General features: G+C 45.4%; 1 protein-coding gene across 6 annotated transcripts in view; it reads left to right on the top strand.

Moving 5' to 3' along the window:
- The window catches only part of TNRC6C (trinucleotide repeat containing adaptor 6C), an 83,180-nt gene that overhangs the window by 10,268 nt on the left and 59,134 nt on the right, over positions 1-13,778 (top strand). Inside the window, exons 3-4 of one of the 6 annotated variants that reach the window (XM_029210732.1) lie at positions 8,981-9,067; positions 10,237-10,373. The exons of 4 other annotated variants lie outside the window; for them this stretch is intronic. The gene's annotated coding sequence lies outside the window, so the exon portion shown is untranslated. The remainder of the gene's footprint in view (positions 1-8,980; positions 9,068-10,236; positions 10,374-13,778) is intronic. One more of the 6 variants, XM_029210731.1, reaches the window with a different exon arrangement.

Below are 13,778 nucleotides of genomic sequence, written 5' to 3'. Positions count from 1 at the left end.
CAGTGAGACCGCTGCCCAGTTCAGCCTGCAGATGCTAAGCTGATGGGTGGGGGTAGGGAGGGTGGCTCATGTTGACAGAGTGGGCAGAGCCCAGAGGCCAACCGGGCGCTAACCATCTGATCCAGCAGGTATTTATTAAACACCTACTATTGGCCTTGCGCTTGCTGTTCACTGTGGGGAGAAAAAGATTTAACAAATAAATATAGGGGCTTCGCTGGTGGCGCAGTGGTTAAGAATCCTCCTGCCGATGCAGGGGACACGGGTTCGAGCCCTGGTCCAGGAAGATCCCACGTGCCGCGGAGCAGCTAAGCCTGTGCACCACAACTACTGAGCCTGCGCTCTGGAGCCCGCGAGCCACAACTACTGAAGCCCGCGAGAAGCCGCCGCAATGAGAAACCCGCGCACCTCAACGAAGAGGAGAAGCCGCGCAATGAGAAACCCGCGCACCTCAACGAAGAGTAGTAGCCCCTGCTTGCCGCAGCTAGAGAAAGCCCGCATGCAGCAACGAAGACCCAACACAGCCAAAAATAAATAAAATAAAATAAAAAATAAGTGAATTTATTAAAAAAACAACTAGATATATTTCCCACTCTCCTGGGACTTAGAGTCTTATGGGGAACAGACATAAACATCAGTCACAATGCTATAGGTATCGTTACCAACTGCCGTGAAGGAGAGGAGCATTGATTAATGAGAGCACGGAACACAGGAGCCTGGACTAGGCTGGGATTAGGGAAAGCAACTGAGTGCTGCTTCAATTGAGACCTGTAGGATGAGGAGAACCTAGGGCCAGGAGAGTAGAGAGAGGGCGAAGGGCTCCCGCGTACGGAGGGAGCAGCGCTTGCAAAGGCTGGCTGGCTGGCTGGACCCTAAACAAACAAAAAGCCTTCAGGGCCTAGGAGCCATCAGCAAGGGGGAGAGAGTGGTGTGAGATGAGGAGAAAGTGGTAGATGGAGACCAGGGTGTGATAGAGGTGGAACATTCCTTTTCCTAAGAACAGTAAGGAGGCTTTTCAAAATAAATTAGCAATATGGGCAGTTTCCCTCCCCGATCCGCTGCCTTCTCTGACTAAATGTTGGAGAAACTTGGGCTCCCTCTTCTGGCAGGATGTAGGATTCTGCACTTTGTGGGAGGAAAAACATCTCAGGATTATTGCTATTCCGTGATTTATTTATTTTATTGAAGTGTAGTTGATTTACAGTGTTTCAGGTGTACAGCAGAATGATTCAGTTATACATATTTTTTTTTCTTTTTCAGATTATTTTCCACTGTAGGTTATTACAAGATATTGAATATAGTTCCCTATGCTATACAGTAGGACCTTGTTGTTTACCTATTTTACATTTGGGTTTTTCCATAAGACGGTACAGAAAAACCCAAACAAACTTTTTGGCCAGCCCAGTATATAGTGGTTTGTATCTGCTAATCCCAAACTCCTAATTTATCCCTCCCCCACCCCCTTTCCCCTTTGGTAACTGTAAGTTTGTTGTCTATGTGTGTCTGTTTTTGTTTTGTAAATAAGTTCATTTCCACAGTTTATTAATTTATTAAGACACACGCACACAGCCCTCCTGCACAAGGCAATATACATGTCCTGGGAGAACACTGGAACACTGGTGAGACATAATCCCACTTAAAACCTCTGTTTCATGAGATTTCGGATTTGCTCTTTGCTTCCAGAGCTTATTCAGCTCCGGATGATTCTGTGTGTAGAGAGAAGAGGTCAGACATAGAAGCTGTACACTCACTGGACTTTCTTTACCCTTCACGTCTGTCCGGTGTGTCACCTCTTTGGGGGAGTATTTCAGTTGATGGTCCGTATTGACAAGGTTATAGAAAAGCCAATATATGTTAATGCTGTATTGGCTACTTGGCTTTAACATATGCTGTTACCAAAATTTTCAATTTTTATTTTCTAAATCAGCTAGCCGACGTTTAAAAGAACCTAGAAACATTTGCCGGTGTGACAAGTAATACATTTTCTTAGAGTAGAAGAATCCAAGGACCAACACAAGGTAACCTTTTTTTCCCCCCCCAATTTATTTATTTATTTATTTTTTGGCTGCGTTGGGTGTTCGTTGCTGCGCGCAGGCTTTCTCTGGTTGCGGTGAGTGGGGGCTACTCTTCGTTGCGGTGCGCGGGCTTCTCATTGCAGTGGCTTCTCTTGTTGCGGAACACGGTCTCTAAGCACATGGGCTTCAGTAGCTGTGGCTCTCGGTCTCTAGAGCACAGGCTCAGTAGTTGTGGCACATGGGCTTAGTTGCTCCGTGGCATGTGGGATCTCCCGGACCAGGGCTCAAACCTGTGTCCCCTGCATTGGTAGGCAGATTCTTAACCACTGCGCCACCAGAGAAGTCCCTAAGGTAACCTTTTAATGAAATGATTCTTATTGTTAGTAGCCTTTATTAAAATAATTTTACTGTAACATATTATCCAGTCTGATACATTAAGAGTAGCGTTTAATTTAATACTTTTCAGAGAGGTAACTATAATCCATTAGAATAGAAAATAACTCTGAACAGCATTTCTCATTAGCCGCAGACACGAAGTTAATGTAGTTAGTAGCTAATGAATTTGTGCTCATTTGAGTTGGACTCTAAAAGTTGCTATGGTGACAGATCAGCCAGAAGCCATCAACAGAACAAACAGAAGGCCACCGCTTTGTATCCCACCGGGACTGCGATAAACACAGCAGATGGACCAATGCTCATAGCTGTCTTCTCCTTGAATCTCTGTTGTTCTAAGGGAACATCTCGCTAAAATGCTTGTTGCTGTAGAGGTTGCAGAAGTAATTGTAATAATGAAAATATTCCTCGGAATCACTGATTATTTCAGCACAGGAGAATAGTTCTCTTTCATAGTCACATTTTGCAAACAGTTAACATATACATTTCAGTAAATTTAAATTTTTAAGAAACTCTGAATCTTGGAGTATATATTCTGAAATGGCTAGAATTAATGCATGATTTTAAAATATTTTTCCTTTTTTGTCATTGTGTGGTGTCTTATGCATAAGAGAAATTCTGTGCTTTATCATATAAAAACATTTGTTTCTTAAGTTCTAAGACAGCACCAATTATAGGGCATACCATTGATTTAATAATGTCTTATTGATGGAGTTGGAGGGTGAATGAGGAAAGTATGTTAAATTTATACACCAATTGTAGAAGCATCCAAATTTCAGAAATAAGACGTGTTGAAATGTGTAGGTTAAAACGTCCCTTTAGGTTAACATTTACCTATAAAAACTTACTTTTAAAATATACTTCTATAACCCATTGCATGCCTGCTTGTCAGCATACTTTAGGCTAATGGAGGTAGCCTCTGAGAGTCTAATCCAGGTGTACGTAGGTAAGTCCCGTTACAGTAAATGTCATTAGTTGAGTATCTAGCTCATACCATATACTGTGATACCGTCTAGGTGAATGAAAGATTTAAATGTCCTACTTGCTAAAAAAAAAAAAAAAAAAAATCTGTGCTCTTAACCAGAGCTGAATTGAAAAGTATAGAAACTACTCTAGCTATTTTAAGCAGAATGAGTTTAAGTACAGGGAATTGGGTGCTTATAAAATCAGTGGGGGGGGGGGGGGGCGTGCCCTAGGCTGGGAGGCAGATATGACTCCCCAAAGGGTCCTCCAGAAGAGCTGCTCCCTGGGGAAGAGTCAGGAGGCCCCGCCGGTACTGCTGGCTTCAGGAGCACAGTGTCACTGCCGCAGCCCAGCCGTCAGGAAGCTGCCACCAGTGTTGCCTCTCCCCACCACCAAGACAGTGATAGGAACCGGGACCCCATGCAGAGACTTCCACCATCTCCAGGGCCGTGCTTACACTTGGAGCTGGCGCAGCGGACAGAGCGCCTAGTCACTGCCGGATCCCTCGCGCACATGCCTCCTCGCAGCTGTGAACCGACCCCTGCGGGGCCTGCCGCTGGTGTGCCTGTCGCTGAGCAGGCACCTTCGATTGCTGCTCTGTAAGGCTTTTAAAAAGCCGGGATGGCTGTTCATTAATAACATTTGTATAGTGCCTCACACTTTTCAAACAGTGGAAATGAGAGACCCAAATTAACGGGAGAGGTCTAGGGCCAGACTGGAGATCTAGTGCTCCGATGACCCTGAGTACAACGGTCATTGTCTGTCCCAAGTTGTCGCCTGGCCTGGCCTCTTTGAGTGTCGCCGCCTCTCTTCTCCCCTTGCTCACTTCATCATCTGCCGTTCGTTTGATGTAAGTTGGGTTTTGTTGTTGTTGTTGTTGTTATTTGTTTGCGATACGCGGGCCTCTCACTGCTGTGGCCTCTCCCGTTGTGGAGCACAGGCTCCGGACGCGCAGGCCCAGCGGCCATGGCTCACGGGCCCAGCCGCTCCGCGGCATGTGGGATCTTCCCGGACCGGGGCACGAACCCGTGTCCCCTGCATCGACAGGCGGACTCTCAACCACTGCGCCACCAGGGAAGCCCATGGTTTTTGTTTTTAATCAGCCTAAAATACCTCCCATTGCTCCTGAGAGGAAGAGGATTATTAAGACTGACAAAGATTCTTTGTTTGACCAAACCTTTCTCAGGCTCCTGGACCTTCTCTTAGGCCCATCTCTGCACCTCCCTGTAAAAATCTAGTTTTAGCAAGAGCCCCACTGGGTCGCTTTAACCAGGTTCCTTCCTCCTCCTCCACCATCGCCCAGGTGATGTCTGACGACCACCCCCACCCCGCCTGCCTGCAGCAAGAATCCTGTTAGGTTGGTTTAGCCAGAACACCCCCTCACCCCTGATGTTTCCTCTTAGTATTTTCCACCCACTGACACCCTCACCCCCTGCTCCTTAACTCTCAGTTCCCACGTGCCCGTGCTATATTCCGAGCTGAGCCCAGTCTCTCTCCCACACTGTAAAATCCCATTACAGTGGTCCCGTTGTGATGGTCCTGTATCAACTCTGCTTTACCATCTTCAACAAGTGTCATTGCATTTTTTCTGTAACATAATATAAACACTTACCATGCACTCACTATGTGATCGACACTATTCTAAACGACTCTTTACATATATTAATGTTCGCTCCTCAAAGAACCCTCTCAGTGAGGTATTGTTACCCTCACTTCATCCTCCACTTACCTACATTTTTACAAGTGGCACCACTGAGGGACAGAGTTAAGTGACTTACCCAGGGTCACCAGCCAGTAAGTGGCAGAGCTGAATTTAAATAGATGAGTCTATGCCCATAGCCACTACACCGCATCTGAAGAGAAGAAGCACATGGGAACGATAAACCCCAAAGTGCGCATGGCCACAGTCTCCTGGGGGGAGGTGGAGTATGAAGCCAGGGAGGGGGAGAGAAGAGCCTTTGGTGGAATTGGGGACATTTTCTTTCTTAAGCTGGAGATTGGGTCCATGGAGTTTGTTGACTATTTGGTCTTTATGCCTTTTTGTACATCTTAAATATTTCCAAATAAAGTTTTTTTTTAACGAAGAATGTCTTGTAGTATGACTTGGGTAATAAGATGGAAACACCTCAACACACTGGGCACCCCACCCTCCCCTGCTCTGTTCAGTTTCTGATAAGCAGCACAAGGTACCTCGTAGCAGGAACCAAACCTCCCGAGTTTATAGAACAAGACAAGGAGGGTGCTGCTGCTCTGGGCCATGGCTGCCGGGAAGGTGCTGTCGGGCAGGACCCCCTGGCTCTGGAGCCTGGACAGACAGGCTCTTGATCAAGGTCACCTGCTTGTTGAGTTTAAACAGCCAGTGGTCACAACATCCTGGACTCTCTGTGAGTTTGTAATCAGAGGACCCCATCCCCAGAGAACTTCTGCCCGAAACTGGAGGCTCCAGACTCGTCAGTGTGCTGCAGCCGGGACAGGAACACCACGGGGCCGCCCTCCACAGGCTGCCCCGAGTGCTCTTCCAGCTGTCGGCCAAGTGATGGGACCCAGAATCTTTACAAAGTCCCCGCCTGCCTCTCCAGCCTTGTGTCCAGCAGCTCTTCCCTTGGGCACTAAGCTCCAGCCACACCAGCCTTGTTTCAGACCTTGAAAGCACGGAAGCCCTTTCCCATTTCAAGACCCTCCCATGCCCTGTCCCAGCTGGTGGGCGTGAGTTCGCAGACACGCTCCACCCAGCCAACAGTTTTCCAGGCCCAGCTTAGCTGTCACTTCCTCAAAGGAGCTTTCTCTGAGTCCCTAACCTAAGCTGGGTTCTTTTATCCTATTGCTTTTATCGTGCTTGTGGCAACTTGTAATTGTATATTTGTGGAATCATTTTTAAGATAGTATCTCTTACTAGACTATAAACTACAAGAACGGGAGCCGTATCTATTTATTTTCCTCAACACACCCAGTGCCTGGCACAAAATAGGCACTGATTATGTATTTCCTAAATAAGTAAATAAAGAGAGGATAAATGAGGATACTGACACATGTGCGGTGTGAAAATGATAGGCAGATAACATGAGAAAAGTCAGCTTGAGCCCTTAGTTACCCTGCCCAGCTTTCCTCGTTTTTCACAGCACTTAGCACCTTCTGATGACTACTTATCTTAAATGCATCGCGTTCATTGTCGTTTTCCCCTGCTGAGATGTGAGCGGAGGGGGTGAGGAGGTGGGAGTCTGCCTTTTTTGTTCACTGGAAGGTCCCAGCACCTGGAGCTGGGCTGTAGAAAGGCTTCATGTGTGTGAGTGAGTGAGTAGCATCGATCTCAGGAACCTAGAGTCCCAGCCAGAGATTGAGAGAAGGGGGTGGGTATCAGGATTTGGAAGAGGTAGGGAAAGTTTGAAACAGTTGCTATAAGGGACTTTGGGCCGACCACGTTAGATTATAAGAGGAGCGTTAGCAGTAGGGGCTTGGAATAGCAGAAGTGGGTACAGAACTCGTCGCTTCCTGAGCCTGCAGTTTCAGGCAGTCTGGAAAGCAGACTGAAGGCTGGGATGGTACAGAGGTGTAGATAGCATAGTGGAAGGAAGGCCAGGGGGTCTGGGGGGTGGGGGGCGTCCAGATGGCAGTTTGGGGGCTTGGGCCATGTAAAATGGCTAGAGAAGCAGAAGAGAGAACGGAGTCGTCCAGAGTAGAATAAAAGTTAAGGAGGCTGGGTCAGCAAGGGCAGAGCCTTCTGTCTTGGTCTCCTAGAGATGGCAAGGTGTCGTACAAAAGTTTGAAAGGAGATCCTTCCTGAAGTCACCCAGACACCTGAAGGGACAGTCTAAACTTCCTGCCTATACTGTAGCCTGTTGTTTTGGAAAAGCAATGGTAGGAATTTATAAACTATTTGGACCCTGGTGTGACAATGTCCCCTGAAATTTTTAACTGAAAGCAGAAAATTGTTTCTTGGAAAGAAAATTGTTGAAAGGACTTGCTTTCTTATATAAGGATTTACCATCTTACCTTTTCGCCGGCAGGTGTCGCTCTCATTTAAAATTTAAAAAGTAAAGGTTTATTAAAGAACCAAAGTGTCCAGCTTGCTGGAAGTTCTTTATTAGCTGTGTAGTTATTCACTGGCTGCTATTCTAATTTCTTCTAAATAAAACAGATCATTTGTTGACGATCCATATGAATCAAGCTAAAATTCCCATTGCCTTACTGTGTTCTACTGTGTGAAAATAGTGATGTGTCAGGTCGACTGGTTTCTGAGACTTTGTCATTGAGGTATCACCTTAGATCCGGGTCTGTTTGAGAAGAGGAATGTCAGAATTGCTTTGATACCCTAGCCTAGTTCTTTGGGCAGCGATAGATTGAGAAATGTGGATCTGAAGAGAGTATGGATAGTCAAAACTGACCATTTGATTTATCTGTATTTTAAGAATAGATCCAGATTTTAAGAGTCTCTATTTCTCAGTTGAGATTGTTAGTTGCCTGCTAGTTTCAAAGATCTGCAAAATACTAGCTTAAAGAAGGTTTATCACTATCTCATGTAAAAGAGGCCAGAGGTGCAGTTTGGCAGGGTCGGAATTCTTGGTTCCCTCTCCCTCGTCCCTCTGCTGAGTGACGCTTCTCTTCCTTTTCCTCGGCATCCAGGGTGACCCCCCCCCCCAGACCACCAGCCATGACACTAGTATCTCAGGCAGCTAGAAATACAACCATGAGGGTGAGTGTGTGGGTAAATTGGGAATACTGTGCTTGCTCTGTACTCTGGGCCCTTGGTCTTGCTTGGTACTTTGCAAATATCTAGTGACATTTTTCTGTTTGTGAGATAAGGCGCTAGTACTTCAGTTGGTGCAGAATTGTAGGGGGATCTCTCACCCGAAAAGCCTTGTGATCTGCCACGACTGACGGTCCTTTACGAAAACAGATAGTTACTTAAGTTTGACGCATTTCTGAGAAGCCAGCTCAAACTAACTCCTCCAGGAAGACAGTGCTGTTTCTAGACCAGTGCTATTCAGTAGAAATAGAATTCAGGCCACCAATGTGAGCCACATAAGGAACTTTAAATATTCCAGTAGCAACATTTTCAAACTAAAAAGAAACAGGTGAGATTACTTTTAATATTTTTAGTTCAATATATTCAAAATTTTATCACTTCAATACATCAATATAGAAATTAATGAGATTTTTGTGTACTGACTCTTGAAATGCAGTGTGTATGTACTTAGAGCACATCTCAGTTCAGACATCAAATGCTCGGTAGCCATATGTGGTTAGTGGCTACCATGTTGGGCAGTACATGGTTATCTTTCCGCTAAGTGACCAACTTCCAGTCTATACCACATGCTTCTGTGTCTTGTAACTTTTATTTCCCCTGTTGATTGTTGCTTCACTTAGGTGAGAAACACCTTATGCTTCAGTGCCTTCCTACAACAGTCAGCACCATCCTGGGCTCAGCCCAGGAAATCCTGTTTGGCCTTTGGGTACTTTCAGTTTGAAGGGTGACAGCTTCCAAGCATCACCGTCCAGTACACAACTGAAGGTCAAGGCTGAACTAGAGCTGGGGGCAATATAGAACAGACAGTATTCGGGTGTCAGCCTAGAGTTGATGGTCCTAATCGTGAACCTGGATGGCCTCTCCGCAGAGTCCAGGGCAGAGGAATGAGGCCAAAGATTCGAAGTCTGCTTCTTGCTTCTGGTCAGAGGGCCAGCAGAGCAAATGGGAAGAAGAGGTGAGCAGCTCATCCAGTCCGTGTTGACAGGGTAACAGAGAGTGCATTCTGTTCTCGCAGCTCAGTGCTAGGCTGTATTAAGAGCACCTGGGTTTCTAAGAGAGCGATCAAATCTCTTCAACTTAAAGTGTTCCCTTTGTTTTCTTGAGTAATAGCATCATATTACCCTTCATTCAGTAATCATAAAGAGGGTGAGCCTCACAATTGGAGAGGAGACAGGAAACAGTTAGTTATACTTATTTATTTATTAAAACAAAGCAACGCTCACACAAGACTTTGGCATATACATTACTTGGATTTTTCCCCTAAGAAATTTGTACATCTGATGCTTAATATAATAGCACAAGAAGTTTCTAGTCCCTACACCAGGAGCTGGTCATACTTTTCCTGTGAAGGGCCAGATAGTAAGTATTTTAGACTTTGTAGGCCATATATATATGGTCTCTGTGACATATTGTTCGTTGTTTTTTTCCCTGCCTTTTAAAAATGTAAGAAACACTTAGTTCACCTGCTGGCTCCTGCCTTAATCAGCAGTTATTCACGCGAAAAGGGAAGACTGGCCTAGAGTACTTTCACTCTCAGAATGAGGCTGTCCTATAGAGACACAGATGCAGAAAACAAACGTATGGAAACCAAGGGGGGAAAGCGGGATGGGGGGCTGGTGGTGGTGGGATGAACTGGGAGATTGGGATTAACATATATACACTAATATGTATAAAACAGATAACTAATAAGAACCTGCTGCATTAAAAAAATAAAATAAAAAAAAACGGGCTATCTTAGATATAAAAAGGACTACACATAATGCATCAGGCAGATAACACAAGGAAAATTGAGTATTTCATATCAAATAACTTAGAACTGGTTGTCTAGTTTCAAAACTAGCAACTGGGGCTTCCCAGGTGGCGCAGTGGTTGAGAGTCCGCCTGCCGATGCAGGGGACACGGGTTCGTGCCCCGGTCCGGGAAGATCCCACATGCCGCGGAGCGGCTGGGCCCGTGAGCCATGGCCGCTGAGCCTGCGCGTCCGGAGCCTGTGCTCCGCAACGGGAGAGGCCACAACAGTGAGAGGCCCGCGTATCGCAAAAAATAAATAAATAAATAAACTAGTAACTGATAACATTCATATATTTCTTCATTTCTGTATCATGAATTCCTTTTCCTCTAAAGGTTTTGAAGAAAAATAGCCCTGAATTTGTCCTTTGATACTTTTGAAAAGATAACAGCAGTGTCACGGAAGACCAGTCCTGACAGCAACTGTCATCTTGGTTAGCAGACTTGGGCCGAGGGAGTCTGTGTGGATGAGGGTAAGACGGGGTGATTTCTTAGGCTCAGTGTGGGTTCTTTGCTTCTGAGTCCTTGCCAGTTGTTTCCTCCAGGTTTTGAGTTCAGGTAGGTTTTCTTCGTTTCCAGCCTTTGAACAGGCAGGATGACGGGTGGAAGCGCCTTGCCTGGTAGTAGCTAGCCAGCCGATGTTGGTTACTACAAAAGGAAACAGGGTTTTGTAACAAGGGCAGGTAGGGCTCTCTAGTGGTTCTCTTGCTTCCTTCCTCCCTCTACTCCTCTTCCTCCTTTTCTTCTGCTGCTGCTTTTGAATTTTGTAGTAAAAGGAAAGAACCAATTGCATTCAGACTCTGAGCTTCCTAAGAAGCAACTGCAAGGTCTAGAATAAAACCTTTGGGCCAGATACATTAAAATGTGCAGTTAAGTGAATTGATATGCTGATTACATGTTTTTAAATAAATTTAGTGGTTCTAAGTTTCCCAGACAAGTGCACCTCTACTCTGCTCTCAATTTCGTTGCAAAGTCCTAACGGAAAGTGAAAGAGACATCAAATTTGCTTCTCTGCTTTTCGTTTTTTGTCTTTTTAGTTAACAGACTTTATTTTTTTAGAGCAGTTTTAGGTTTACAGAAAGACTGGGCAGAAAATAAAGAGTTCCAATATATTCCATCTCTCCACCCCCAACCCACCCTCAGTGTCTCCTATTATTAATATCTTGCCTTGGTGTGGTGCATTTGTTACAATGGATGAACCAGTATTGATACATTATTATTAACTGAAGTCCAAAGTTTACCTGTGCCTTCACTCTTTGTGTTGTACAGTTGATGGGTTTTGGCAGATGCCTCATGTTGTGTATCCAGTCTCACAGTATCACAGTGTCACCGCCCTGAAAGGCTCCTGCACTCTGCCTGCTTATCCCTCCCTCCCTCCCTCCCTCTCCCCCGAGCCCCTCTCAACCACTGAGTGCCTTATGGTCTCCGTAGTTCTGCCTCTTCCAGAACGTTATATTATAGGAATCATAGAGCATGTAGCCTTTCCAAACTGGCTTCTTTTACCTAATAAAATGCATTTAATGTTCCTCCATTTCTTTTTATGGATTGATAACTCATTTCTTTTTAACACTAATATTCCATTGTATGGATGTACCACGGTCTGTTTATCCACTCACGTATAGAAGGACATCTTGGTTGCTTCCAGTTTTTGGCAATTATGAATAAAACTGCTGTAAACATTCCTGTAGAGGTTTTTGTGTGTGGACATAAGTTTTCCACTCATTTAGGTAAATACTTGGAAACTTCTGCTACTTTAATTAGCTAAAGGCCAATATCAGGAAAAAATGTATTTGAAGGCCCCTGTACATTTAAAAATCAACCTATAGGGACTTCCCTGGCAGTCCAGTGGTTAAGACACTGTGCTTCCACTGCAGGGAGTGTGGGTTAGATCCCTGGTCAGGGAACTAGGATCCCACATGCTGCACAACGCGGCCAAAAATTTAAAAAAAAAAGAAAAAAAAGGAAGTGTTAAAAATCAACCTATAATAGGTTTTACCACTTTCTTTAAAAAAAAAAAAAAAAGATGTAATGGATGTTCATCTAAGCAATATACAATGCTGAATGCATTGGGAAACACCCAAACTGGCCTAGGAGAGTCAGGGAAGGTTCTGAGGGGAAGTGACATTTAATTTGATATTTAAAGAATGACTAGGAATTACCATGTTTTATTGAATCTGAGATATGATCAATTGTTTTATGCATTATTTTATGCACCACTTAGAAAAAAAGCATTGCCTTTTAAACTGATACATACAACATCAATTATAAGATGCATCTTAGTTTGAGAGATGTTGAAATGCGGAAATATGTTGTTTTAGGACTGATGATACATGGTGGTTAGACAGAAGAGGGGGCACAATGGCCCAGAAGCAGGAAGTTCAGCATCGTGAAGTTAGAGGGGGCTGGAAAATTGGGCATTAGGACAGCTAACTGCTAGGACCTTGGACTTTATCCTAAGGGCCGTAGGAATCCCCGAAGCCTTCTAAACCAGGGAGGCGATCTGCATCTCAGAAGGATCATGCTGGCCGCAGTGGATGATGGATTAGAAACAGGCTCTGGTCATGGCAAAAGGAATGGAAATTGATGGAGTAGTTTGAGGGCTACTTAGGGGAGACATTTGGGAGCTAGAAATGTCAACGTTTGGTGGTTGGTTGGATATAGGTTTGTGGAGATAGGGGGAGTAATCAAGGATGGAACCTGGGTTTCTGACTTGGAGCCATTTGCCGGAGGAACAACGGGAAGACTCAGAAGAAGAATGAGTCGAGAAAGCCGATGAGTGTTTGGGACACGTTGACTTTGAGGTGCCCGTAAGACTTCGATGTAGGTATCTAATAGCCATCCAGTTCTCAGACCAGGACCACAGGGTTGATAAATGAAGCGTTGTGCATAGATTAGATGACCCAGGATTAGTGTCTGCAGCAGAACCTTAAAGAGGCAGAAGAAGCAGCCTGTCATTGGGGAGCAGAAAAGAGCGGCTGGAGAGGTCAGAGGAAATCCAAGAAAGGACTTCCAGTGTCGTGGAGGCCCAGGAAGAGAGGCTCAGGACAGCCACAGCAGTCACCGCCAATACAGACGACTGAGAGGGCAAGCAGAGGAAGCTCAGGGGGGCATAGGGTTTCAGCCACAAGGAGGAAGAGGAGGGTGAGAGGACCTGGCTGAGAGGCACACAGCAGGTGAGGAAGCTGGACCAGAAGTGTGATGGAGGAGAGGAGAAGGAGGCCAGTCGGGAGGGGGGTGTGGGTCGAGAAGAGCCGGAGCGCCGCTGTCTGGAGAGAGCAGAGGTGTGCGCATGTCTAAGTGCTGACCAGGAGGGCCTGGTTGCAGGGTGGCCACATCCTGGCCTGGTTACCGGTTGGAAATGTGCTCTCCTCCACTCCACACGCGAACTCGGTGGCCGGTTTTCTCTTCTCTTGTACACTCAGCGATGTCCATCTACTAAGCCCTGGAAGAAAAAATATAAATATTTGTAAAACAAAGAATTAATCGAAGACCCAGTCTTCAACTTTGAGCCTTTATATCTGCTCTGGAGAATGTCATGAGTTGAAGATCCAGGACACACAAAGTCCCTGAGACGGGATCCAGAGCCGTGGAGGGAGCCGTCTTGTGGTGCCTCTCTGACAGCATAGACAGTGAGATGCCCCAGTATTTCATGTGCCACTGAGGAAGGGATGTGCCGTCGATGGTAAGACACATGCCGATGCAAGTGATTTTCACATGTGAAGAAACGTGAGTCTTGGAATTGGTAAATATAATACTGGCCTTGGATAGGAATAACAGAAGTGTGGGACAGAGAACAGTGTGATGTGTATTGTAGGAGCAGAAACCTGGTTTTTGCCTGCTGGTCTTTATTTCTTTGAAGAATAAGGTCCAGTTTATCT

This window comes from Monodon monoceros, unplaced genomic scaffold (assembly GCF_005190385.1).
Source record: "Monodon monoceros isolate NGI ecotype Baffin Bay Population unplaced genomic scaffold, NGI_Narwhal_1 Super_Scaffold_9, whole genome shotgun sequence".
Lineage (NCBI taxonomy): Eukaryota > Metazoa > Chordata > Mammalia > Artiodactyla > Monodontidae > Monodon > Monodon monoceros.
This window is presented reverse-complemented; position numbering and strand designations above follow the sequence as displayed.